Source organism: Cryptotermes secundus, unplaced genomic scaffold (assembly GCF_002891405.2).
Source record: "Cryptotermes secundus unplaced genomic scaffold, Csec_1.0 scaffold318, whole genome shotgun sequence".
NCBI classification, from domain to species: domain Eukaryota; kingdom Metazoa; phylum Arthropoda; class Insecta; order Blattodea; family Kalotermitidae; genus Cryptotermes; species Cryptotermes secundus.
In genome coordinates this window covers 3,918,913-3,946,176 of record NW_019730108.1, presented here as the reverse complement: position 1 = coordinate 3,946,176, position 27,264 = coordinate 3,918,913, and the positions used below count along the sequence as shown (strand labels likewise).

General features: G+C 41.6%; 1 protein-coding gene across 2 annotated transcripts in view; it reads left to right on the top strand.

The window, feature by feature from the left end:
* Window positions 1-27,264, top strand: part of LOC111866065 (thrombospondin type-1 domain-containing protein 4) — a 645,883-nt gene that overhangs the window by 481,066 nt on the left and 137,553 nt on the right. The gene's annotated exons all lie outside the window — the stretch shown is intronic.

Below are 27,264 nucleotides of genomic sequence, written 5' to 3'. Positions count from 1 at the left end.
GACTCTGTGCCCTAACCTGGCAAGTTATTGTTTGATGTCTTCTGTGTTGGTGGAGTGATGAATTCTGAGTGCTCTGTCTTCTTTTAGTTGATACGTGTGGTAGTAAATTTGTTGTGCTTTGAATTCTCTCGCCATTTTCCTGTATGTTCCTGGGGTTTCACAATTTATTTTGACTGTTATTTGCTAGGCTTTTGGTGACGTATTGTTCTTGTTCGGCAATTTGTTGGATGCGTTTTATCATTTCTGAGTAGTTTTGGACACCATGAACGAATATTAGTGGTAGTTTGGCTATTTTCGGAGTCATATTGATGTCGTTGTTTGAGGTTTCAGGTTGGTTTGATAGGGGGTTGAATCGGATTGTTGTCGTGGTGTCATTTAGAGCGAGTGGGTGGTGCTTCAGAATTCTTTTTCTCTTAGTGCTTCTAATTCTCTGCCAGTCGTTGTTGCTGTTATATTGGATGCTGTTATCGTCATCTTCACTGGATGACGACATTGTTTGTATGTGTTGTCCTGTGATGATGTTGGTTGAGTTGTTGGGGTTTGTGTGTTGTGGTTGGAGAACTGGAGGGTGTAGAGGAGAGGAGATGGGTTGCATTTGCGGATTTTGGGTTTGTGGTGGTGGTAGAGTCGGAGGAAAAGTAGTTGATGAGGTTATTGGGGGCCAGTTAGTGTTGTAGTGGATGTGGTTTTGAAGATTGTACATTGTATTGTTGGGGTCTGATGGGATATTTATAGAGTACATTATTGCACTGTTGGGATGTTTACATTAGTATCGTACCTGGTGTCTGGAGATTCCAGTACGAAGATGTTGCGAGCTGTTTTTGTAGAGATGTTTTCTCGCTGGAGTAGGCCACAAGCTTGTTTGTTCTGTCAGTTCGTTTTCTTGAGTTTATTCACTATAAACACTCGATTCCTCGGAGCGCTACACTGAAACACCCGCACTGCTCGGCGTCTCGTATCCGGTTTCAAAATAAATAATGTTTACCGTGATTCCGTAACACTACCGAATGCAAAGAATAAAGATACATCCGTGTCCCTAGCGGGATTCAAAGCCACGATCCCAGTGTTCTGTATTCTCAAGGCTGCAGGTGCACCAGTATCTCAGAGCCTGCGTCAGTTTTCGCCCCGTGCTCACAGAACTTCCTAAGAATCTCATTCAGGCACAGCCCGGAATGTTTGGAATCCTGCTTTGTGATTAATTATTCGAATGAGCAAATGATTCTGCCAAGAAATTGTACACATTTGTTTGTGTGAAGGGTCACCATTGGCATTCTTCCACTTCGCCAGCAGGCGGCGTGAGGCGTGTGAAGGCCCCGTCGGACACAGCTGGTAATCTTCTGGCACAGTGGTAATGGGTAGTGGTCCAAATCGTAACGCATGCTTCAACATTCATCTCCCCTTCTGTGGCATTTTATGTAACGCAACGAAATTAATTGCAGTGTATACGGTACTGGGCAAACTTGTGCCATTTGTATCAGGTAAAGCTACAATTGAAACGTTTAGTGCAAATCTGACGTACGCTTACTATATTTTATATATTTCTTGAAGTCTAATTAAACTAAACGATGTATATAACTTAATACTAAACGTAATTTCACATGTGCTATAAATTATTGAACCCAAACTGCTTGTGTTCTAATACCGGTAAACATTTACTTTGCGGCTAGTGCTTTCTGCGTAAAACTATCCAATTCGTGACGCAATAAATAGACCTGATGGCTGTCAGGTACTCGTGACTTCTGTTGTAGTATATAATGTAACTTCAGTTTAATACCAATCATTAGATCACTTAATGAGTTTAAGTAAATTTATATTGTAGGGATTGTCCCCTGTTAAGTGCGCAAACATTAAGAAAACACCGATTCCACATAATTAATGCTAATTTTATATTGCGTTACTACCGTGCAATAAGTGCAACAAGAGTATAAAATGGCTCGTTTCATTGAAACTATAAGTAAATTCATACCAATGAGCTTGTAACGGCTTTGGAATGTGCAGCGGCTACAATGTATCCATATATCATGTCATGGGAACAAGAATACATCTGCAGCCATAAATAGAAGATGCACTGTAGACTGGCTTTAAGGAAGTAATTGAGTGGAAACTACTGTAAACCTGAAACTCTGGCTTGAAATTCTTATGAATAAATTGGTCTCCTTCGGCTGTCATGGATTAAGTTGTCCAGACTGTTCCTATTCAGAACAAGGCCACAGAATTAAGGATCTTTCAGATATTTGACTTGACTCCTTCGATGAGAAATCGGGTCGTCACAAGGCCCCTCCCTATACAGGATAACGCAACATGAAGATGCTGAAATACGGACATTCCTTCACGTAACGACCGCTTCCTTTCACATCCCTTCAAATTTATTATTTACTGATCACCAGATAACTTGACGATATATAATCTTGGAAATTGAAAGCCATGTGAAATAAACAAAGCATAAATATATAAAAAACATGTTAGTTTTATGAAAACATATACTTATGCTACGCAATATTTCGAGATTAACCTATGTTAAACTGGAAACGCAGGCTTGGAAACACTTCAGCTTGTAGTCTGTATGTAGGAGAACATAAAATTCTCTTATTAAGAATAAAGGCGTGGCCACCAGGTAAATTGATTTCGCAAGACGTTTGTGCTGGAATCCTGTTTCTGCAGTTACTAGCAAACGACATTCAGACCTATGATTCTAACATTAATTCGTTTTAAGTTAAGAGCCGCAAAAAGAGACATAAGGCGCAGGTTGTTTTGCAGTGAGGCTTAGGTGCACCTGCAGGTGTTCTGTACATAAGAGTAAGTAGAAGAATTGTGCTTTAGGAATTTATTTTAATGTCATTTCCTTGAGTAGTAATCTTCATATGCGTATGATTCATTTTCAAAACTACTTGAAGGATTTCGATGACTTCTGGTATTAAAGTCTAGTACAGTAATGCTTATTGCGCGAATACAGGCTTTGTACATATGAATGGAGCAGAATACATTGCACGTACACTATATTGTCACGTGTAAGAGGGTACGAGTGACGAAAATATCGGCTCCTAGATCAGATGATTGGCTTTATTAGCACTTCGGTTACAAGTTGTCTTAATCACACTCAGTTGTAACCCTATCGCTATTGGGCACACTTTCAGTACACCGTTGCACACGCACTAGAATTCTCCGTCTTCACTGGTCGTCTCCTGGCGACGGAAATCAACCCAGAAACTAGCACTTCAAATCACTATGAAGTGTCCTTGTTATTTCGTCTTGGGTCACCCTGTGATCCTCTGTCCGAATCTGTACTCGATCTTCATATTTCACCAAGGATGGGCTGTGTTCTCTTCCTTGTACTCTCAACTGCACAGCACATTAATCGGAATTACAACAGACCCTCATTCTATAGGCTTCGCATGGATAACACAGAAACACAAGTCACGTGATTGCTATCTCGCCAGTCCATTGGCTTGCTGACTGCTGCCTAGCAACGAGCTATAGCATTCGTCCTATTGTTGCGTGCGCATATTCCGGAGTGTTTATCAAGCCGTTGCCTAGCAATGTTTTGAGCAAATTCGTTACAATATTTAGATCAAGTGGAGCTACCATTTCTTGATTTCTCTAAGAGATGCTGCACAAATATTCAGTATATACTTAATAGGCAGGCCGCGCCATAGCTCAAGCGGTTAGTCGCTGGCTTTCCACCGTGGCGGCCCGGGTTCGATCCAGGGTCTGGTCAAGTGGGATTTGTGGTGGACAAAGTGGCGCTGGGGCAGGTTTTCTCCGAGTCCTTCGGTTTCCCCTGCCAATCTTCATTCCACCAATTGTTCCACAATCACCCTCACCTCTCATCTGGGGCTGGTACAATAGGCCAGAAGTGGCCACAGTACAAGGGACTTAGTCCCACCCCACTAGCAATACAAAAATACTTAATAGGCATGTCCAGTAAATTGAATTATAAATGGCATGCTAACATGCGTGCTCAAGTATTTATGGCGATGACCTAAGATATTTCAAGTACGTATTCAAATAACCTCAAGAAGGTAATTATGATTTTATGTAAAAGTGTATTTCAGTTAGATATATATTTATGTACTTGTATACGCGCCGACAAACGGTTAGACAACCGGATGTTGGATGTATATTTTTGTAGCCGACCATGTTGGACGCCACATCTTCTGTAGCCGACCAAGAAAAGCGCCAGCCGTCTTTATCTACGGCCGTTTCTCAGTAGGTTATTGAATGGTTTCGATGGAGCAAGGATTTTTATCTCAGGGAATATTGCGCGCGGAAGCTTAGTGGACGCAGTATAGGTCAAGGAATTGCACAGGTCAGAACAGCCTGAATTGAAGCAGTCCATAACGGTTCGAGTCATTTCATATATACATGATCGGTTTATTAGGTTCTCTGTTAATGGATGAACAATAACATGACGCTTTTGCAATTAGCACGCTGCAACATTCACTTCTGTGTATCAGCGATAATTTAACACACCTGGCTTAACCGTGCCCAAAGTCAGTGCTAGTGGTATAGGCCGTAGAAGTAAAGTTGCGAGACGTAGAACTAGTGAAAGTAATAGTGCCAGTCGAAGTGCAAGGAACAGTCACACGTACAAGTCGAAGAAGTCGCGGAAGAAGCAGTCGCGGTAGAATAACTATAAGTAATAGCACAAGAGGTCACGGTAGCCGAGCGGTCTAAGGCGTGCACTGTCTTCGCTCGCTCGGAAGCCGGGATCGTGGGTTAGAATCCCACTCAAGGCATGGATGTTTGTGTGCGTTTTTCTATGTTTGTGTACAGGTAGAGGCCTTGCGACGAGCTGATCACCCGCCCAAGGAGTCGTAGAAGAACCGAAGTAAACGGAGAAGTTCATGGAGGTAGACCTAGGCCCACTGGGGCTGTAGTGCCAAGGAAAAAAAAAATCATAAGAAGTAATAGAACTGCCATCGGCACCTAGAAATCCAATTTAAATAAATTGGGTTGGCGGGACTTGACAAATTCTCAGTCGATTAGGTCCTCACGCTCTCCGAGTACTTGTACTGTCTGACAGTGAGTTTCGATAATAGGACGTGAATTCTAATTAGCCGAACGTGTAACGCCGGTGCATCCCACAAACATGTCATATTATGCACAGGAGAGGTAAGAGCGCTTAAACACGTCCATCCTCATTTGCGCCTTTAAGTCCTACAAAGAGATTCACCATGAGAAGCACGTGACAACGAGCTAATCCGAAGGATATCCAAAATATTGCACGTCTCCGCAACACAAGCAGTACATCCTGAGCGCCTGTTTCCACTGCTACCCAACGTCAACGGGATCTGGCCATGTCCGTGTATCTTATAACAATTTCTATGCATTAATGCTTATCCGGTGTTCGAAGCCGGGCTGCAATGCCATATTTTTAAACTTCTCTTTTTGTGAACCTGCCAACTTTTGTACGTAATATAGCGTAGAATAAAAAGCGTCATGGAAACTTTAATTTAAAACATTATTATATTATAAATATTAACGAAACAAAATTAAGAATAATTTACGAAAATTCAGTTACGTGCATATACTGTAGGTGATTAGTTTACAGCAGTCTGTTTGTATGTGTAATATCTCTATTTATGGCTGAAATAAATAACAGTTAAGTCCAGTGACGCATGAAAATGCGCATACAACTCTCCCCCGAAAATCTATGTTCATTTTTATGGACTTCCTTCCGCACACAAAATGATATCAAAATGTTAGTATTTTTATATGCTAGAAATGTAAGATTCGGCATCTAATTAATTAGTTTCGGAGTAATTCATTAGTTTGTACCCCCCCCCCTTGGCACTACAGCCCCAGTGGGCCTAGGCCTACCTCCATGAACTTCTCCGTTCACTTCGGTTTTTCTAGATCTTACACATTCGGTAGGACTCCTTGGGCGGGTGATCAGCTCGTCGCAAGGCCTCTACCGGTACACAGACACAGAAAAACGCACACACACAAACTAAACATCTATGCCCTGAGTGGGATTCGAACCCACGATCCCGGTTTCCAAGCGAGCGAAGACAGTACATGCCTTAGACCGCTCGGCTACCGTGACCGGCCATCAGTTTGTATAGTACTTCAAATTTCTAAACTCTGTTCCACTAAACATTTACAGCCCAGTGGTTGCTGTACATACCATCTGCTTTTAACTATATGAACTCAGAATTCTGCCGGCAAAGTGAATTTGTGTGTTTTTTTGCGGTTGTCACAACGAATAGCCATGTCCCCCCCCAAACAGCATTGACCGGTCGGTCTTTGTAGCGTAGACTTAATGTGTGTTGTGAGGTATAAACTGAAATTTTCTATATTTGTTTCCCATATCTGAAATAGTTTGGTGTCCTCTGCAGAAGAACAGACTTGTTCTGCTTGCTGTGGCCAACTTAGTTGTATTCAGGAGGAGGTTTGGAGGGACCACATAACCGCATTCGTACTGTCTTGAAGCAGATCACCATGTAAATAATGGATGTGCCATTTGAGAGAGCTATAGTTCCAATTGAATGTTGCGACTGACTGGGTAGCAGTATTGCTTCCTATTCATTTGGTCCCGGAAATCTGATTTACTATCTGAGACTTTTCTGTACCTTTCTCACACCTTCAAGACAAATTCTGGGACATTTAATTAAAGTAGATCAGCAGAGCAATAAATTTCCTTAAATCTTACCCAGAATTTTCAGTAAGTATCGCCATAAAACCATTACCAATCCACTGTCCACAACCGTGTGCCCATTCGACACTTTATAAACTATACAAACGCAAATTGTCGTTAAATTAACAAAAAATTAAGATGTGCAGTGTCAGCAAATAACAGGTAAGAAAAGGTAAAGCTATCCCTGTAACAGGTCATGGAGGCCCATGGAGTTTTGAGACGTCGAGGCTTGCACATTTTCTAGATAATCGGCTCGCAGATGGTGTTGAGGTCAGCCTTACGCACCGACCGGCCTTTACCCCCACGAAGATTCCTGGTACTCGTTTCTGTTAGAGGCTCCGTCGACCCCAGGGCCAAAAGTGCGGCTAAAAGGATTAGATCAATTGAAAATTCCAATGACCTCATTGGGAATCGAACCCGGGACGTTCCGGCTTGTAGCATAGTTTCTCTACCAACTACGCTACGGCATGCCACCAGTAAATGACAGGATGTTTACGAATAGGGAGTAAGCGTAAGGAAGCGCTCGTGGCTTATTTCACGGTACCAGTAATGTCCCAGCGTTGGGCCGCGCTATTGCTGAAGCAGTTGGTGGTTGGCTTTCCACCGCGGCGGCCCGGGCTCAATCCCGGGTCTGGTCAAGTGGGATTTGTGGTGGACAAAGTAACGCTGGGGCAGGTTTTCTCCGAGTACTTCGGTTTCTCCTGCCAATCTTAATTGCATCAATTGCTCCACAATCACCATCACCTATCATCTGGGGCTGGTACAATAGGCCAGAAGTGGCCGCAGTACAAGGGACTTAGTCCCACCCCACTAGCAATAAAGAAATGTCCCAGCGTTTCGTTTTGATGTACGTGAAGACCTAAAGATAGCCTTTCTCTTTTCCGAGATCAAAGCAGACATGTCTCGAATGAAAAGCTGACATGCTAGCCACTGCACTGCAAAACGCAATAGCTTCTGTGAACTCTGCGATGAAACGTCAGATCAGCTGCAGTTGCCGTTAGCATAGAGTGGAATGGGGATAGTATCATACACGCTGCGGAGGGAAGGACCTGGAAGGATGCTGTGGTGACATAGGCATTCATCTGGAGAACATGAGGAAATGAATGAAAACCTTGTGAGGCCTAAGGTTCTCACGGTGGTGGATCCTGAGTACTGATTCGAGCATAATTAGTACAACATGTAGCTTTTATTTTTCCTGGGTTACAGGTTTCGATGCTAGAGAATCATCCCCACGTGCAATTACAGGGTGTACACACATATATGCATGTTCAGTTGCGTGTTAGAGTAGCAGAAAGCACGTGTTGTGTTGACTGTAAGAACGCATCCGTGTTTGCGACTCAGTAGGCTGCATATTCTGATTACTATGTTCTTGCCTGTGACGTAGTTTGGTATATAAGTACAGACATTTCGGAGGAACCTGCCTCTTTCTTCAGGGTAGAAGACTGGGAGAGCAGATGCCTCCGGGACTGTGGTACTAATTCCTAAAACTACATGACGTCACTCCCAGAAAGCAGAGCGATACGTTAATCAGGCTGTGCGATAACTCGGCAGAGATTGGATATATCTCAAACGTAATTACCGCGTTCTGGAAATTCTGTTTTATTTCCTGATTACCCTGGCGAGAACCTGAGATTCATTTACTGATGTCAGGAGAATGTAATGACCTAATTACGTTCGTCAGTATATGTCTGAAAGAATTTCCTAAAGGGACTTTAGTTTGTTTCAAACCTAACCGTATCCTGTATTCTTCTGTTGTACAGCTGGTAAAAAAGGTATCCCTGTAACAGACGGTGGAGGCCCATAGGGTTGTGATATGTTGAAACTTTCCACATTTTCTGGACTGTCTGCTCATAGATGCCGGTTAGGTTGTCAGCCTTACGCGCCGGCCGCCCCTTATTCCCAGGAATATTCCTGGTACCTATTTCTGTTAAAGGCTGAGTCGACGCCAGGGCCATATTGCGGCTGGAAGAATTAGGTAAATTGAAAAAAATCCACCTCATCGGTGGTGGTGGTGGTGGTGGCAGTGGCAGTGGCAGTGGTAGTGGCAGTGGCAGTGGCAGTGGCCGTCAGCGCTACTGTGCTCCTGCAACGTGGAGTACAAAATTCCTTGTTTGAATTGTCTGAACGTCCCGTAAGTTTACATACTTTTTGGCCTCCGTGTAATTAATTAATCCTTGGTCTCTATCTTGCTTGTTTTGTAATCTTGTTGCTATATGTACTAAGACTTATCCGCTTGTTTAGACAACGCGCAATACATCAGTGTCAGAGAAGTTGCCCACAAGCTAATAGGCGCTTCACCTCGCTCAAACTGCTGCCCTGCCTTGTCTTGCCTTTGCATATCCGCATGCTGCTTGACAGTTTGTCTCGTTCTGTCACTGATTGCTGTAGTCCTCTGGACTTACCCTGATAAACTTGTTGCTCAGTTCTGAATACAAATAATTCGCAAAATTCTTTCTTTTCTATTTGCGTCTTCCATTCAACACGTTTGTTTATTTTGCATTTAAAATATTGTCACGTGCAATATTGCACACTATTGTACAGAACAAATCTTTGCAATTAAGCTGTCACACTAAATAAATTCTTTAGATAAATTTTCCTTGAGTTAGAATCTGCCATCGCTTCCTGACGCTTAATTATTAAATAATGCAAGATGAGACGATTGCAGCCAGTTGAAAATTAGGTTGAGTTTTCGGTTTCACGACGATAAATAACGAATGCCTTTATTTTTGTGGATATGTTAATAAAAATAGCTACAGGTTTCGTACGGTATCTTGTTTAAGCGTCAACATTTGTAAACATGGTGACTGTGCGAATTGGGTTTATCTGGCAGATGTTAACATGATTTGGGATAATCCAAGAGTTCTGCTTATTATTCAACCCTGAAAAGCGAGACCATGTGTTCCTTCCAAACGTCAGCTTGCTTTCACCTGTTATAACTCTTCACTCGTAATATTATTTTACATAATATCGTAAAGATAGCGTCAAGAAGGATACATTGTGTTGTTAATTAAATAAGAACAGAATCAAGGAAGGAAAAGCACTGCTAGTTGCTGGGTTCTTGCTTGGGCTCCTTTCGAACTCAACCCGCCTCTTGTTTATATCAGCTCAGTCGGAATGGCGCTATCCCTGCTACACCTGTTTCTACCTTAGGAGAGTGTATGATGGCCACTGCAAGTTGTCCTCACAGATCAAACTAAGGAAGGTCTGTATAGGTACGGGAAACTAGCTGGGTCGGTTTGCCTGAGTCTCAGGGTAGCGGTATTCTGGGAGTTGATCCAAATTGACGTTTATTCACTTCTTGTTCTCCAAACCACACTGTTAATTTACTGTACGTTAATGCTTACAATTTCAATATATTACTTGATCAGCAAACTATGTCAGGAGCGTGCAAAGGTCACGGCCGTAATCTTCAGAATATGGTGAAGGACTTCGTGGAATGGCTTGCACACCCCACGCTGGAAATTCGAAAGAATTCGAATTCTCCAAATTCTCCACGGTGCGAACATATACACGCACATGTCATTCCATCTTCCGTAGGGAAGTTTGAACGAGGCAACTCAGTCATAATGGCCCTCATTCACTGGCAATTGTAACGATTTCTGACCTGTCCTTTTCACTGACTTTTGTAGGCGCGTCTGGTTCCCTGTATCCGAGATAAATTTATGAGCGCTCTTAAATGTCAGAACTCCGGACTCCTTGGTCCTGCCAGAATCTAGAAATTTCAACATAAACACCGTACTGCACGTCCCAGAGAATGAAATACGATATTGTAGATCGCAATAAAGTTCCAGTATATCGACATATGTAGCCGAGCGGTCTAAGACATGCACTGTCTTCGCTCGCTCGGAAGCCGGGATCGTGGGTTCGAATCCCACTCAGGGCATGGATGTGTGTGTGCGTTTTTCTGTGTTTGTGTACAGGTAGAGGCCTTGCGACGAGCTAATCACTCGCCCAAGGAGTCCTACCGGATGTGTAAGATCTAGAAAAACCGAAGTGAATGGAGTTCATGGAGGTAGGCCTAGGCCCACTGGGGCTGTAGTGCCAAAGGGAAAAAAAATATCGAAATATAAGATTTTGAAATTAGAAATTAACGAAAATAAATCAGAAATAAAGTTCATGGTCATTTACGTATAATCATCCAAATAAATAAAGGCTAAGACTGATCAGCGTCAAACTCTTGGACGGGAACGACATATTCGTCTGAAAAGTCGGTTTGATTTTCACCAGACTACACAGTTATATCCCAGAAGAGAGAAGTCTTCGTAACCGTTGCTATGAGAGTCTCAAATCCTAAATTAGATGACAAAATTTAGACCTTAGTTCAGTGAAGTTCCAGGTGTGTACAGTTTGCCTCTGAACAGTGTGTTGAAACAGTAACTGCAGTCGAGCAGCTTGTGACAGAATTCACTGGTTCTGTGTCACAAGAAGAGAAAACAGTGATCATTACAAAAGTTTTCTTAAATCTCATGAAGCAAAATGACCGCTATAAGTCATATGCGGAAGCTACTAAACATAGGGCATAATCTGCGTACAGAGCCTGTAATGATAGAGGCCTTAATATACTTCTTGTCTGAGAATTTACATAGTTTTTCTCAATCCCTCCGGAAAAAATGAAGGAATAGTGTCCCAATTAGGCCACGACCACTTCCATTTAAATAACCGTTTCAAGTTCATCATTAATCAGTCACCCTACCTCAGTTGAAGGTGGAAGGTGATATTTTAGCCAGGATATCATAAAATCTCTTCTTGAATTTGAGTTAGGGGCTCTGTTTAGTTGTACATTATGGTAGGGAGCATTATCAATGACAAGGACAGAATTTGGGGGAAGGTTAGGAATAAGTCGCTCCTTTAACCATTTTTCATAATTGGTGTAGTTCATGTCAATGTGGTAGTCTCCTGTTTTTTGGTGGGATTTGAAGCGGACATAGGAATTAGGGATGATACCTTGCTCTCCCCCTGAATGGATAAAAATGAAGCGTTGGCCTTTAGACACAGGGGAAAATAATCCCGGGATGGATCCATCACTCCATGCATTTGGGGTGCTGTGCGATGAATGAATATAGGTTTCATCCATGTAGATGATTGGGCGGCCCTCTTCCCTATATTCTTTAATTTGCCGCAAATACTGAAGACGTTTGGCTCTGATATTATGTCGTTCCACCGGTATCTGCGGATTATTTTTTGTTTTCTTCCAGCGGAACCCCAGTTTCAAAATAGTTTTCTTTAATGTGGAGATGCATCCCTGAAAATCTAACGTTTTCTTCAACTTTTCGTGAACTTTTTTCAGGGTGAGTCTCCGTTTTTCGACTATGTAGAAGTCATTGATTGTTCTTCGCACCACAGACTCGTTAAAGTCGTCCAAAGTGGCTAGTGGAGATTTCCTAGGTCTTCCTTTATGGGGTGTCGAAAAGGAAGTGGAAGGCCCAGATTCGATATTTTTTGTTTCTCTTATTACTCTTCTGACACTATTTTCCGATACACCTGTTGCCTTTGCTATTTCCACTCCTATGTTCTTCACTGTAATTGTTGGCCCAGCCTCTTTCATATACTTATATACATTACTAACAATTTCTCTTGATTGTGAATGCAACACTTTTCCAATCAATTCACTTAGTGTAGGTGGCATGTTAAAGGAGATAGAAAAATGTACAAATATAAATAAACAAGAAAATCAACGAATAAAAATAAACAACAAAATATAATATTACTAGAGTAAATAGAGAATAATACACTCAAATAGACTCCAAGAGTCAAAACTTTTTAACTTGACTGTATAAGGAATAATGCTCTTGAGACGTCTGCCCGCACTGAATGGAGACGAATGACTAATCACAACACCCCTCAAGTTTCACGAATGGACCTGCCCATCCACTGCGCAGCTTTTCCTGGACTGTCACTTCTAAATACTTGAACCTTACACTCCTAAAGCACGGTCGCCATTTTTAATACTGAAACCAGCCTCTGAACATGCGTGTTGCTACCTAATGATACATAGAGAAAAAATATTACGTCAATTATAGCTGTTTTACTTCCATTTGTGACCTATTTACTGACTTCCCCGTAGGGTATAACTTAATGTTTCTGTGCTCATCAGTATGTTGTGATGTAGATCTATTGATTATTAATTATTCTTACACTTTCGTACCACCGTATATAAGTTAAAATGGTTATTTCTTCAGACCTAATTTTCTACTTTCTGTTTATCTTCCTTCCTTAAGTCATCTGGCGGAATGTTCAAATACTGGATAATTAAAATTGCTCAAAGCCTTGAGTCCTACGTCTGCCATCCTGCGCTTGCTCGCTCTCCCAGAGGGAGATGAATTGACAGGCTGTCAGTCGGCAGGCCGCAATTTCCGCGGTCAACATTACGAGGCCCAATGAAGCAATTGTAATCATAATGAAGGCCTTTCCCACTTCTAAGCCGATGTTAAGACCACTTAAATGGATCCAGAATATTACTTTAGACACTGCTGTATAATTAAGTCTTATTACAATTCTCCAAGATGTACGGTGGGGCTTCATTGCGTGGTCAAGGTGGTTCATTGATCTTCACAGACATCCTCTCTTGGAGCCTCAGTATTTAATAAACAAAGCTTCTCATCCATTGCCTTCCGGGATTCTTTTTGATTTGGGTCAATATGACCAGAGCCTGAAGTTTGGAGACGTAGAATAATCTGTCTTACCATTACAATTGTTGTCATTCGGACATCAGCAATCCCGTCTCTTATTTAAAACACAGTGTTACGGGAACTTTTTCCTCCGTCTTCAGGGAAGAAGTTAGTACGGAAATATCGATAGAGCTAGTCCCTGTCTCCGGAGATAAGGACTAGCCCTATTGATTGAGTCCAACTGAAAAAGGTTTTTACCTGAAGACGGAAACGGAATCCAGTCTCCAAAACGTTGCATTCTAAATAAAACACAGGACGACGGACAATGTCAAAAAGAAGAAATAATTGTTTTGATATACCTATATATATATATATATAATTACCTTACCATTTCTCCCCTTTACGCTTTCATGACATGGAGCTTAAGTATAGCGAGAAATTATTTTGTGCTAATATAAAGCCGGACGCAATTTCAACAGGAAACTGTTAAAAAAAACCTCGAAATGCTTGACCTCAGAAACTAGGAAAGATCTCGAAGTACAGCAGTATTTATGTTGTGATACTGAAATTCGAAGGGGCAGCAAAATGCATGAAGTGGTACTGCTGCCTGGAGGATTTTTTTTACAGAGTTTGCCTATAAAAACAAATTTCCCCATCGTCTTGCTCACCTCTAAATAACAGAGGTATATTTCGTTCAGTTACAATTTGACCAACTAATACAGTCGGTACTTGAGAATTTCATGCTAAGGTACAAAATACTGACAGATGCTTTATGTATTTAAAAGAAAATTTTTATTTATTCATTGCCATCACGCATACAGTTTTCCCCAGGTACATTTAGTAATGTTCCTTGCATTAATGCGCAGTCGCTCATGATTCTAAAGGACCATACGTGCACGGACAGAAAAACTAACCTTAGGGTTTATAGTATTGGTAACAATTAATATACAGTATTTAATTATTATGTTTAGCCGAATACAAGATGGTCCAAAATCAGAATTCATTTCAGAACGAGGAAGTATATTTATAGGAAAGACAATACCGCTTACAATATGGAATTCACTTACTTTTCTCTTAGATAAGGATTATTACCACAGCATTTACATGGGCAGTGCTGTTATTAAAATGTCGCAGTATTAGGCCGCACACCGGCATGCGTCAAGACACGATGTCTGCGACATGACGCAAAGAAAGGAGCACAGTTGAAACGAAAGAGATTATGAAAACCGTCGCACACCGGTCTGATTCATGGTGCTGACGAATCACGAATGAAGCAAGACTGCGTCTATTTTCTCATGTCTTGATGCTTGTCTTGAAGCAGTTGGTGTGCGCCCGCCCTTATACACATTTAACTGGCCCCGATTTAATGGACAGAATTCTTTGTACTTCCTGTCCATTCTGCGGGGGATACTTGTATGTCGGTACTTCCCCGTAATAGTCTGGTTAGTACGTCATGTATGTGTACTTTGTGATTCGTGCTGAGAAGGTAATGCGCCTATCTGTGGCCAATTGAATTTGTGTTTTGCTATGTTTGGTTTGTTCTGTTAGAAATATTTGTTTAAATTCTCGGCCCTTGCACCGCGACCTACAGTGATCTATTGTGCTTTATATACCATGGATAAAAAGTAAAGAAAAAGGACAAACTTTAGTGTAAAAAGAAAGTTGGAATCGACTGAAAAATTAGAATCGGATATTATCCGTCGCACATGTTTGTGAGGAATATGGACATTTGGATTTAACAAATATTCGACAATATCGGACACCCCGTCCCCCCAACAGTCCGTTAACTTGAGAATATGCCGTATCTATCAATTGTTACTACGCTTCATCTTAACCTGTACAAAAAATCTGCATAAGCACTCAAATATTTTTGTTGGGCATTCCGGGAAGCCATTTTGTTTCACATTGCATCAAAAATGGGTACATAGTCTTAGACTGTGAAACTTCTTCCTGTCGCAATATGTTTTTCACACTTCTCGTGGGCAGCATCTTATCTTATTACCTGAACTGAGCAGGAAACAGTTACGAGCGTTCATGTGTTTTAAAACTACCGGCTATGATTGCACTGAAGAGAGCAAGCTGAGTTCTGGAATCGTCATGTCTAGGCGTATTCTAGACAGAACTATTTCGCAAAGAAAAGCAATAGACAACGTAGCAAGGTTGCTAACAATATATAATTTTTACCACTGAGGTAATGTAATTCCAACTACGTTAGTGTAAATATTACATTTAAATACAATATAATGGTTCCTCGATATGACCACCTTGTCATGGCGAGAGCGTTTGCGAACACTGAACATATTGTAGCTTGTAGTACCGTTGCTATGCAACAATCGCGAGAAGGAACATGCGTTGCTTCGTAACGGCTGCTAAACAAGTCAGTGATATCCCAGCTACCGGTAGGCAACCGCCCATATCAATAATAGAAGTAATGCCGGAAGCGATGTTTTCTATGTTAACTAACTTCATGAACAGAATAGTTCTTCAGATTCTAAAAGTCTCACGTTTAAAAATCAACAGTAACATTTCCTCTCAAGAAGTTCCCAAAATTTTAAAGTGTCCCAAATTTTATTGCCGGATCCATGAGAGCCTGTCGCTGGCCCCATTCCTGAGTCAAACGAATCCAAACCAATTCCTTATGCACTAATCTTGTAAGATAAATACCATCCTCTAAGCTGTGCCTGGGTGTCAGAAGTGCTTTCTTCCATCAGTTTTCCTATTTCCTATATTCATTTCTTCTTTTCATACTACACGATCGCCTATTATATTCCCCTTAACTTGATCACCTACAAACGAGAAATGAATTGGAATATCAACATTTATAGAATTTCCCTGCTTTCTAATACTGTATGTTGATATTGCCTGAATCAGTCAGATGAAGCGTCACAATTTCTTGATTGTTTGCCATTTTGAAATTCTGTACCCTTACCAAACGGTTTTGTCAGCTTTGACCACCATTTCCAATGTATATGCTAGTATGTGACAACAGCTGGCTTGTCCTGACGTTTAATGGAACACATAGGCACATTCCAACCACACACGATCTCAGTGACATATGCTACAAGCGCCAGTCCCACCGCCCAGAGGCAGAACGCCCCTTGCAAATGTGACAGAGAGAGCACGCGCAGATTTGTACGACTGTCGTAATGATCATCATCACCATCGCCATCCTTGTCTTCCTCGTCATCAAAGTCCTGATCCTCCCACCACTTGTTCACGAGGCCAGCTTCAGCCGCGCTAAATATTATAGCATTGTATCGGTCCAGGAGCGGACATCCTTTCCGCAGGTACATCACTGTGCCGTTACTGCTTAGAGACTGCAAAGGCGTTTACCTTCTAACACATAATGAGTATCACGTGCCTTTCCACCAGCAACCGTCAGATCACCACGAAACGCCATTTGGTCTAAAAGAGCAGTGAAAGTGTCACTGAATTTAAGATTGTGCAGATTTTTTTTGGAATTGTGGATCTTCAGATGTGTCAAAAGTATTGAAGCAACGATAAGTTGTCCCGAATTTAAGATCCGATCCCAAAAGTTCATCGACAGTTCTGATGACTGGGAGAGGTGGAGGTTCAGTGAAGAAGCTTACGAGAGATGACTGATAGGCAGTTTATGTCTAGAGAGAACAGAACCCACATAAAAAAAGAGACTCTCACGGACTATGAACGAGGTTTCCAGCCACCGATAAACGCAGAAGAGTATATAATGTGTAGAAACAAGTTGACACTAGTTTTCTGTAGCGACTGAATTCACGTCTTGTGACATGTTTGCCATTTGATAAAGTATAGATGGCGCAAGGAACTAAGATGGAGACCGTAAACACTGAACACCAAACAGAAGTTTCGAATATCATCACCAGGCTCGTCCAATATGGTCCTGGTTTGGCATGTGGGACGAACCATACATACGCTTCTCTGAGATATGATATGGTAGGATCAAGGATTTTGTATACCTTAGGCGTGCTTATGAAACCACTGAACGCTAGTTCTGACTGATGAGTAATTAGTTGCATGAACAAGCTGTTCGAACTGTTGCTTGTCGATGGACTGTATGCTATAGTAAAATTCATTTTTGATGCCAAGCAGTTAATCAGTTGAATCTCTACACCGGCATTATAATATGTGTCGTGTGTGCCCTGTGGCTGTGTTAACGCTGGATTCCTTTGAAGGTATTCTGAGTGTCAAAACGAATGGCTCCCAAGGGATTGTGGAAATTTTAACAGAGCATCCGTGTAAATCGTTTAGAACTTCAAAGGAAACAAATTTTACACGAGGAGAAAATGCCCTCTCTCTGCCCTAATCCATTGATGAAGTAAGACTGTGTCGACTACAGACACTTCGCAACGATCACTGTGGTAAGGAAACCACGTGTGAACTTCAAGTGTGTAGTAGTCGCTTACAGATCCAGCAGATCCGTCCCACACAGTCGATAGATTCCTCATAGTTACTTGCACCAAAACAATGGCATTCACAATTCCGTATTGCCACAGTGTCATTAGAATTTCTCTGACAAATCCTTGTTGTTCAGGAGTGGTACTTTGTGCCATCTGATTATTTACTACAGCAACAGTGAACAGATCCGTGCAGTTTATATGTGTGAGATTAGTTAGATGGTGCAATAGCGTGATAAATCCACACATGCCCTTTCTAGAATCTAGTAGCAAAATATAACTGAGTTTATGTTCTTTATTAACCATAAGGAAAGAGTAACTCTTACCCATATCGTGCACAATCATCGCCCACAGGGCCAGAAATTTCAGCTCACGTATCAAACCATGAACACTAGTGCAGGAGCCCTTGTCGCCGGGTGTCTGGGAAGGAACCCACTTCCGTCCATGTAGACAGACCGAGGGTTCTTCTGAAATAGAAACAACTATTGTACCCCGTTCCTGGAAGTATGTTTTACCGATGTTTGCCAAGCACTTCAGCATGTCATGTTCTTCAGGTGGGAACACAAGCAGAGCCCGGCCGCGCTGTGGTTCCATCAGCAAGAGAAGCGCAAGTACGGTCGAGATAACTCATAACGCTCTTACTCCTGCAAAGATGCGGAAATTTTCATTTCGTGCATCCTGTTGTGTTATTGTATACAGTTCTTTTATTGGAGTCCGTCGCAACACAACAATACAATGGTCAAGTCTAAAATTAGCTTGGATAATGTTTCGGCTATTAAAGCCAACATCACGCAAACACATGATCACCATATTCACACACCACTGAACTGCAATTGCGATGGTGAAGCTGGATACTTGATAATTATTATATTATAAAATACATGGTATAAAAATACAATGAACTATAAACTTATTATAAAACGAAAGTTATGGCGTAAAATAAGGTTAAAAACCCTCCATGTGATATTGCGTATCATCAAGTCAGTTGTTGCAATTTTGTTATATTCCCGCGGACATTGCGGTATATTCTAGACTTGTATACACGTAATAAACTGCTTGGAGGCGCGTGGTGTAGATGTAGTATAGTTTTCACATTGATCTGGAAGTGATGCGAGAACAATGGCATTAAATTTATTATAATTGACTGTTGATTTTGGTATCGATGCTATAGGTGTATTGTTTGCTTACTGTTTAGCTGGTGCCTCTTCTTACAATGTATTTGTCCGCTCTGTAGGGAATGTAGATTCTATCAGCATTAACGCATTGAAGTACAGTGCCTACTATGTGTGACCTCAACTTTAACATTAAGAACCCGGCATTTTGACCACAGGATGTAAAACACCGATTATTTCACAAACAGTTGAGATATATAATGAAAATATAATGTGCTTCCTGTGAGTAGGAGCTAATTTTATCCTTTTATACATGTTAATTTAGACCTCAGGGCTTTAGTGAACTTCTCACTTTCTCTTTCTGCGAAATTCGGACACTTGCCTCCCAAAGCACAGAATTTGCTGCGCGACATTAACCACATTTGACATATGAACACAGTTAAAGACACTTGACATATCTTTCTGCCGCATTACAAAGCAGTAAACAGCGGTGTAGTACAGCAGACTTCTTTCAAGTTACCCACTGCTCTGGTCATTTTGTAGTTTGTCTTGAAGTGGAGGCAGCTCTTTCCTCCGAAACGTTGGCACGCATCTGCTTGACTACACGTCGTCACATTCCAGAAGACACAGTTGTGACACAAGCCACCGCAACAGTTTCTCATCTTACAGAAATGCTGTAATATGAAGGTTACGTCCTCTTCCTTTTCCTTATGAAGACAGACGTTCCGTCCCTGGCTCCTGTGACGTTCCTCTCTGAGCGGGACCTGGAGGAACGTCTGGGTGAAATTTTCTAAAAGAAATAAAATAAGCGATACCGCTCTTGAAATGCCACTACAATTTATTTTAACAGACTCCATGTGGGAAAATACACTTAACTATAAATTGATGCAAACCAAAATGTCACAGATATCAAGGTGCTTTCCATTTAGAGCAGCCCTAAGCACTTCCTTTATAATGTGTGGTAGGTTGAGTTGGTTATGTTCTGACATGTAGGAGTGACTTATGAACGGGGGTTTGGATTGGATGATTGGATTTATTTCACCCTATACATGCACGACTCGGGACAAGAGGCAATACAGCGCTTTACAGTTCACCGTTACACATGCACTAGGATTCTCAGTCTTCACTAGTCGTATCCTGGCAACGGATTTATAACAGTCTCACTGTCACTTCACATCTTCTGCTCGCAGCCTAGTTCATTTGTCGCCATTGTTCTTAAACTGCCAATTCAATTCCAAACTCATATCCCGGCAGTCTGGCGTCTCGAACTCGACTCCGCTCGACTACTACTACTACTACTACTACTACTACTACTACTACTACTACTACTACTACTGCGCTCTATACTCGGTCGCGTTTTCTGACTGGCTTTTTATAACCCCTCGGGACGGGTTACACAGAAAACACTGTCTGTATTGTTAAGGAGGCGTGTTTACTGGCCCGTTACCTAAGAATGGACGTCCTTCTGTAGCACGCGTTCGATTGGCTGGAATGTATTTACAGAGTCGTTGCCTACCAATGGGTATACACTTCACAATATTTAATTTTACGTGGTTAGGATATCTTGTGCGAGCAGCAGTCGACGGACGTAGCAAACGCAACATGAATTTCGCATATGATAATGTGAGTAAGTGCAGAAGAGCACTTCCGTTCAGGGTACACATATTTTCCAAATACCTGTTTTCGTATTTTCCCTATGTGATTTATCTTGCTGTTAATTTAGTTCAGACACAATCATAGAAATAGTACAGAAAACCTAGCCGCATTACACATGTTAGCAGCCGTAGTCATAAATTATTCTTTTCTCTGCTAAATATTCTCCAGAACGAAAAAACATTTTAAATTAATGTCGTAGATAAGGGCATTTATGATGTTCATATTTTACGTCTGCAACGAGTTTTCGCACGACGAACCCTTGAGCTCAATGCGGTGTATGCACCTAGCCCCGCACTTTCACAGTGTCAACTTGAACTGAGTCATTTCAGCACTTTCGAAGTTGGCCTGACGCAACTTGCCCATTTCTGTTTCATTTTATGAAGTTTCTTCAAAGAGAACAAGTACAAGAGGCATCTTCGCGCGTATTTTTATTCTTCCAGTTGTATTAACGAAAATGTTGCTTTGACTTTCATCAAAATCTTTCACGATGTTTGGCTAGTTTACAACCCAAGATTCAATGAAGAAAAGGGAAGTTACTGGCGGCATCAGGAATTGTAACGTGGATGCGTGTTGTTCTCACGCATCCATCATGAGGATATCTTTCTGCATACCCTGAACAAACAGCAAATACATTTCTACGTGTCCCGTAAGGGAAGGTCCATATTTATTTTGGAACATAAATGTCAGACGACGACAGGTCCACAGTCTCTTCCAAAACAGTTCCTCCACTTAATGCGATCTTCTGTTTTTGGAAAGAGACTATCCAGGAAAAGTGGTAATGTGGTAGTTTTTCCATTTGCTTTCCACATCGCAGTACAGCAGCCGTTCAAACCACTCTGGTCACGCCTGTTGCTATACGAACTTGAACGATCTCGAGCATCATTTGCTCTGTGCTTCAAGTCGCTGCTGATGACGCTGCTTCCGGCATCAGTTGTGGACCTGTCGTCTGACAGATTACTGATGAATGAATGAAATGTGGTGTTTAAATGGAATGGATGGCGCAAAGTATTGCTTTATGTTCTTTGAACTAAACAATATGTCCTCAAGACACAGTACGCAGTCTGTTATTTTATTTGTTCTGCCTTTAATTTAAACAAAAATTTGTTTTGTTTCCTTGTAGGCCTCCAGTTCGGTGTCAGTTTATCGTTCTTGGTAACGAAAAGCTACAGAATGTATCACCTTTTAAATTACGTCAGGAAGGTTCATTTTCAGCGATGTTATCACAGAAGTAAGCGAAGAGTCTGAACGAGATAACTCGTTCTTATCACAGAAACAGTTAACCTGTACTGGAGTACTAGAATGCATCTCCCTCAAATGCACTCGAAACCAGGCATGAAATTCCTAAAACGCGTGTGATATATTTACTTGTATATGTATATACTGAACTGATTTCTTTATTACCTTAACTTTTTAAGAAATATAGTCGATGAGTCGGCATAAAAAGTTTAGTTGTCGGTAGCGAATAACCGTTCTTCCTATCTTAACAATGCATCGTGACTAGCTACGGTAAAATTCGTGTTCAAGATGGAAGTTGTTATGCATTCGACATGGCGGAAATTGCAGAATAACATTTTTTCGCGCCAAAGAACATAAAGCATTTGTTCCTTAAAAGCGTAAAGCTCAATTAAAGTTTAGTTAATTACTAACGTTTCGTTACTGTAATGTATGTATACCGACAGCCAGAAGAGTGTGGACGGTAGGTGTTGCGTTCAAACTGAGGCATGCCTCTGTGTGTTGCGGCCCGACTTGCGTCACATTCAAGAAATCGTGATCCGGAAACGTTAGGAAGAACAGATGACAAGTTTTACTGATGTCACAGTGACGGTTAAATGCATGCACTTCTTTACGTGAACCCATCGCGGCGTTCAAGTAGTTGCTGCACATTTTGAATCCCGGGGTTCAAATTCCGTCTTAGAAACCGGTTAACCTAACTGAATAGAATCTAAAAGTTCGTGACGATCGTACAAACTGCAAATATCATATTTCTGGACATTATCCACTCTCCTGTTTTTATCTAAAACACCGTCCTCTTTATATTTCAAAACTCAACGTTTCGAAGACTGGATTCTCTCTCCGTCTTCAGGTAAAACCTACTCAGTTGGGCCCAATCGATAGAACTAGTCCGGAGGTAGGGACTAGCTATAATAATAATAATAGTAAGATAGTCTGCATGAATTGACTCGGGACCAACAAGGTCGGTCAGTTTGCACGCTGCAACGCACTTATATAACACCTACATTTGTTAAATAACCGGGCTGAAACTGAGAAGGAATTAATTCTGTGCTATGTTATAATATCTACAGCATCTTGCGTATAGTAATTCAAGAGCTTCATTATAATCTAGCTTACGGTACTCTGTTTAGATGCTACATCAATTTCTGTCTGCGTAAATGTATTTTTGTCTCTTTCAGAAAATTCTTGTAGATCCCTGTCTATCTGTCTATGGCTCTACAGCCCTTTGTTGGACCTATGCCACTTTTTCAGTGTCTTAATCCCACATATAATCGGTACGACCCCTTGGACGGGGATCAGCCTGTCACAAGACCGCTACCTACACACAGAATAAAAGCACACAGACATCCATGCCTTGAGTGGGATTCGAACCCATGATCCCAGCGTTCGAGCGAGCGAAGCCAGTTCATGCCTTGGACCGCGCGTCCACTGTGATTGGTTATGTAGATCTCTGGTTGCATGAAACACTCTTTGTCGAATTTCGTGGGCCTATTTGCTCGGACACGTCTAGAGAAGAATAGCTTTATGAGACTGTTCTGCTTTCGGCTGCCTTTCTTTAAACACAAGATTGACGTTCTTTTTTTTTTTGTTTAATATATCTTCTTTCTTTGTTTCTGTTTTTGTCAAATTCGCTGTTTCTTTCGATTATGCTTGCTTGTTTTCTTTCCCTTGTGAGACCTTTTTAATGGTAGCACACACTGACTGCGGTATAGTTCGCATCTTCGTCATTCATGGACTTGTCGCTTCCGATACTTAACTACTAATAGCTTCTGTTATTATTTTCAGGTAAGTGGCCCGTCAGAAGAGTAATTTTGCTGTTGCCGTTTGCCTGTTTGAACGTAAGTACGTGTTTCCTGAAAGCAATAAAGATATATACACGTCTAATCTTATATAAGATTGGTTTTGCTGAACGGTAAGCCATAATGAAATCAGTTTTCCTTGTAATTGCTTATTCAGACTTAGGTGGAGTGTATTTGCTTCATAAAAGAAGTGGCTTTAGCTAAGTGGCAGAGTAAGAAGAGGGAAGTGGAACTTATCCATTGTTACTCCAGGCATGAAATTACCTCTAGCAATATTAAATGTTCTATAGAAATTGCAAGCATTTGACCCTTGACCCTAAAACTCCCGTACAGGGTTATCCAACATTTGTGCTTATACCAGATCTATTATCATGAATAATGCAAAACTCAGAAGCTGGCCTAGTATTTTCATTGGACATTGTCTGGATAAATAAAGATCATTTGTTCTCGGAGCCGTCGTCCTAAAGAAGAAGAGATATTGTTGACCTCACTTACACGTCCACCTGCTGAAATGTACTCGTATATTTCATAGTGTTTTCTACCTGGTTCAGGAGGCCAGTGTATCCTAATACAGGGGAGACAGTTTGAGGGTTGCAGGAAATAACTCTTCGATAATCCCGATAATTCAACACCCCTAACACCAAAGCTCGTCATTTTACATGATTCTGAACTCCATAATCAACGTCTTCAGAATCCCTTACCCCGAGACGTATTGTCATAACATCCCCACACAGGTCTTGCTCTGTGTGAACGTTGCTTGTTTCCTCAGTTCGGGATAAGACTGTACGTCCAGGGCGTCCATTACTCTGACAGTATTTGGTAAGCCGCATAAATTGCGCTGCTTCTCTTGCATAACTCTTCATTATCAAATATTTGTTTAAAAATGAATTCCTGTTTGTGTAATCAGCTAATCACGGTAATGAACCTTCGAGTTTCATAAAATTGGAGCATTCGTTGACCAGGTTATCGGTTTCTCAGGAAGGTCTGTACTTTGTTGAGTCAGTCGGGAAGTTGGTAACATCAGTGAGCATATCGGCCGACTTCTCGCCACTCGTGATCACAAGTTGTCAGGTAGGAACTTCTCGCTGCGGTGAATGTTAGGACGGTGAGCCGTCTAGACCAGTGGATGCTTACCAACTTTTCATAGGAACCTTCTGATTGAATCTTCATGGTACGGTAATATTGGTGACCGTCTGTCAGGCTGCATCCAAAAGATCGCAGTCGAATGTAACGTACAGTCTCCTATAGACGAGGAGCCTGGGAGGCAGTATCAGCGCTTCCTCTCCGACGTTTTTGATTAAAGTTTTGTTCTCTGTGTGAGCTATGTACGCTCTCTGAGATATGTAATATTCCCTGTTATCCGGAACGACCTTCATAAGTACATAAAGACGACAGGCACCGATCTAAGCTAAATATAACATGTTTATACTTGAGAAATGTTTTCAACAGCCAAGTTTAATACCTGCTCTAAATGAAATGCGATAACCTTCCAACAGAAATACGCAGTGTCACTTCACTTCTTGTGTATGTTTAACACATTCCGCAGTTGATAGTACGAATTTTACTGGATTGTTTTATGGCAGTGGTTCGCACGTTCTGGGAGGCTTTTCCTTATCCCTAGTGTTTGTCATTGTGGGGGCATTCGTGTAGTTATCAGTACGTACATTGCATATACGAAACTCCGTCTTGGAACCTCTGCAAGGGAGGAAAGCTTGATCTTTCTCATGGGAACATTTGCGAATAGCAACACAAAGTCTGCACGAGCTCACACTTACGTAGGGCCTACATTACATTGTGTCTCTCGAAGCTAGGATACATCTGTTCACATGAGATTGCCCTTGAATCAACGAGCACGAAGCAACAAGCACTCTGTCACAAGGCGATAATTCACTACAGACAATAATGTTGTTTACCTGGAGGTATCGTATTTCATGCGATCTCTTTTTGCGATATTATAACGACGAATTATTCAAAAACATGAACATGCCATCCATTATTCACAGTAATTAGAGTAGGCGGGTTACGTCGGTGAACCAAGAAAATAATCTTTCTTACTTCAAAGACACCGATGAATATTATCTTTAATCGTCTGCTTGAGTTAACCTTCAAGAGACAAACGTACATGCGGTTTGTAATCCGTCCTTACCTGCTTCGTCCACGCAGCTACACACCGCCAACCCCTCTTGCTGGCCAACTAGCGCTTGGTCTCTGTATGTCCGAGCTCCTCTTACCTCAGGTTTGTGTCCTGTTAAATGTCTGTAGTTAATTCGTTTCGGGGGACTTCCTTTTATTTTGCATCTTCTCAATGACGACATACATATAATTTCAGCAGCCATAGTTCCGCCAACCTCATTGAGGATGACGTCATTACTACTGTATCATGTTACAGTTACTCTCGCTTCCTGTCTGACTAACTGCAGCTCCCATCTTGCCCGCTTATAACATCTGGGCATGTACCGCACAGAAAACACTGCTCCTCATCGTAGTTCAGTCACTTCCATGGGAACATGTTTTTTTGCGTAACCGTTACTCAGCAAAGACTCTTGTATATTCGCTTACCTCGCGATCGTTGCTCAGCAACGGGTCTACACGCTACGTTTTCCATTGGTTAATTGTGTGTGTGTTATATATTCATAACTGGCACTCTTGGCAAAGTGTAATTAGATTGATCAAGTGAAGGAGAGTGGGAAGGGCAGGACGTGTAGCACGTGTGGCGATTTTTAAGGGCAGGCCATAAGGAAAGAGAGCGCTATGAAGTCATAGACGTAATTGAAAGGGTAATATTAAAATGGATCTTAGAGAAATAAGATGGCGGAATGAGATTGTGTGGACTGGATTCACCTGGTTCAGTTAGGAACAAGTGGAGGACACTTGTGTACACGGTAATGAACCTTCAAGTTCCGTAAAATATTAGGAAATTCTTCAATGGCTGAGCGACTGGCGGCTTTTCGAGAAGGACTCGGTTCCTTATAGTTAGTTTTGTGAAGTAGATTTCCGATTATTTAAAGAATAATTGCGCCGTCTGAATAGGACAGATCCTATAGCTCTTTGTTTTCTACTGGGTCTGTTTCGTTTCTTCGCTGCTCTTTGATTTCCAGTCCCGTCGTATTTTTCTCTACGTAGACTGAATAAAATAAGCGACCAGTCGCCTCCGTCAGTTTGACCTTTACGTATGCGAAATTTGCCTCTGGATTAGTCACAGGCTTTAACGTGTATATTGTCTCTCCCTCGAGTACCCATTTCATGGAAGTAATTACCTCTTACGGGACTTGCACTGTACACGTGGATGTAATAATCTTTATACACAGTCTACTTTATTGCAGTATTTTTATAATTCATGAATGCCAAGAATTTTAGTAGGTTAGACTTTGTACTCCTTTTCATTACACGTTTCATTGTGAATGAAATGTCTAACCCCCCCTCCAGGTCGCAAACGTCTTCACTTCTAGTACGTCACATGGCCACTGTGTCACTTGGTTGTCACGGTATGCAGGTAAGGCTGTATAGTTCAGTTCAGTTTGGTGCCCTAAGTTGTGCACCTAACACGGGGTAGGTCCCTTCTCTATATCGGTCCTACGTTACAATAAGAGCACATACACTATATACGTATTTTTTCACTAATCCAAATACCCATAAAATGGTAAAACTATCCCTGTAACAGGCTGTGGAGGCTGCTGGATTGTGAGACATCGTGGTTTCCACATTTTCTAGACAGTCGGTTCACAGATGGTATGTTTGTCAGCCTTACGCACCGGCCGCCCTTTACCCCCCCCCCCAGTAAGGTTCCTGGTATTCATTTCTGTACGAGGTTGAGTCGACCCCCAGGGC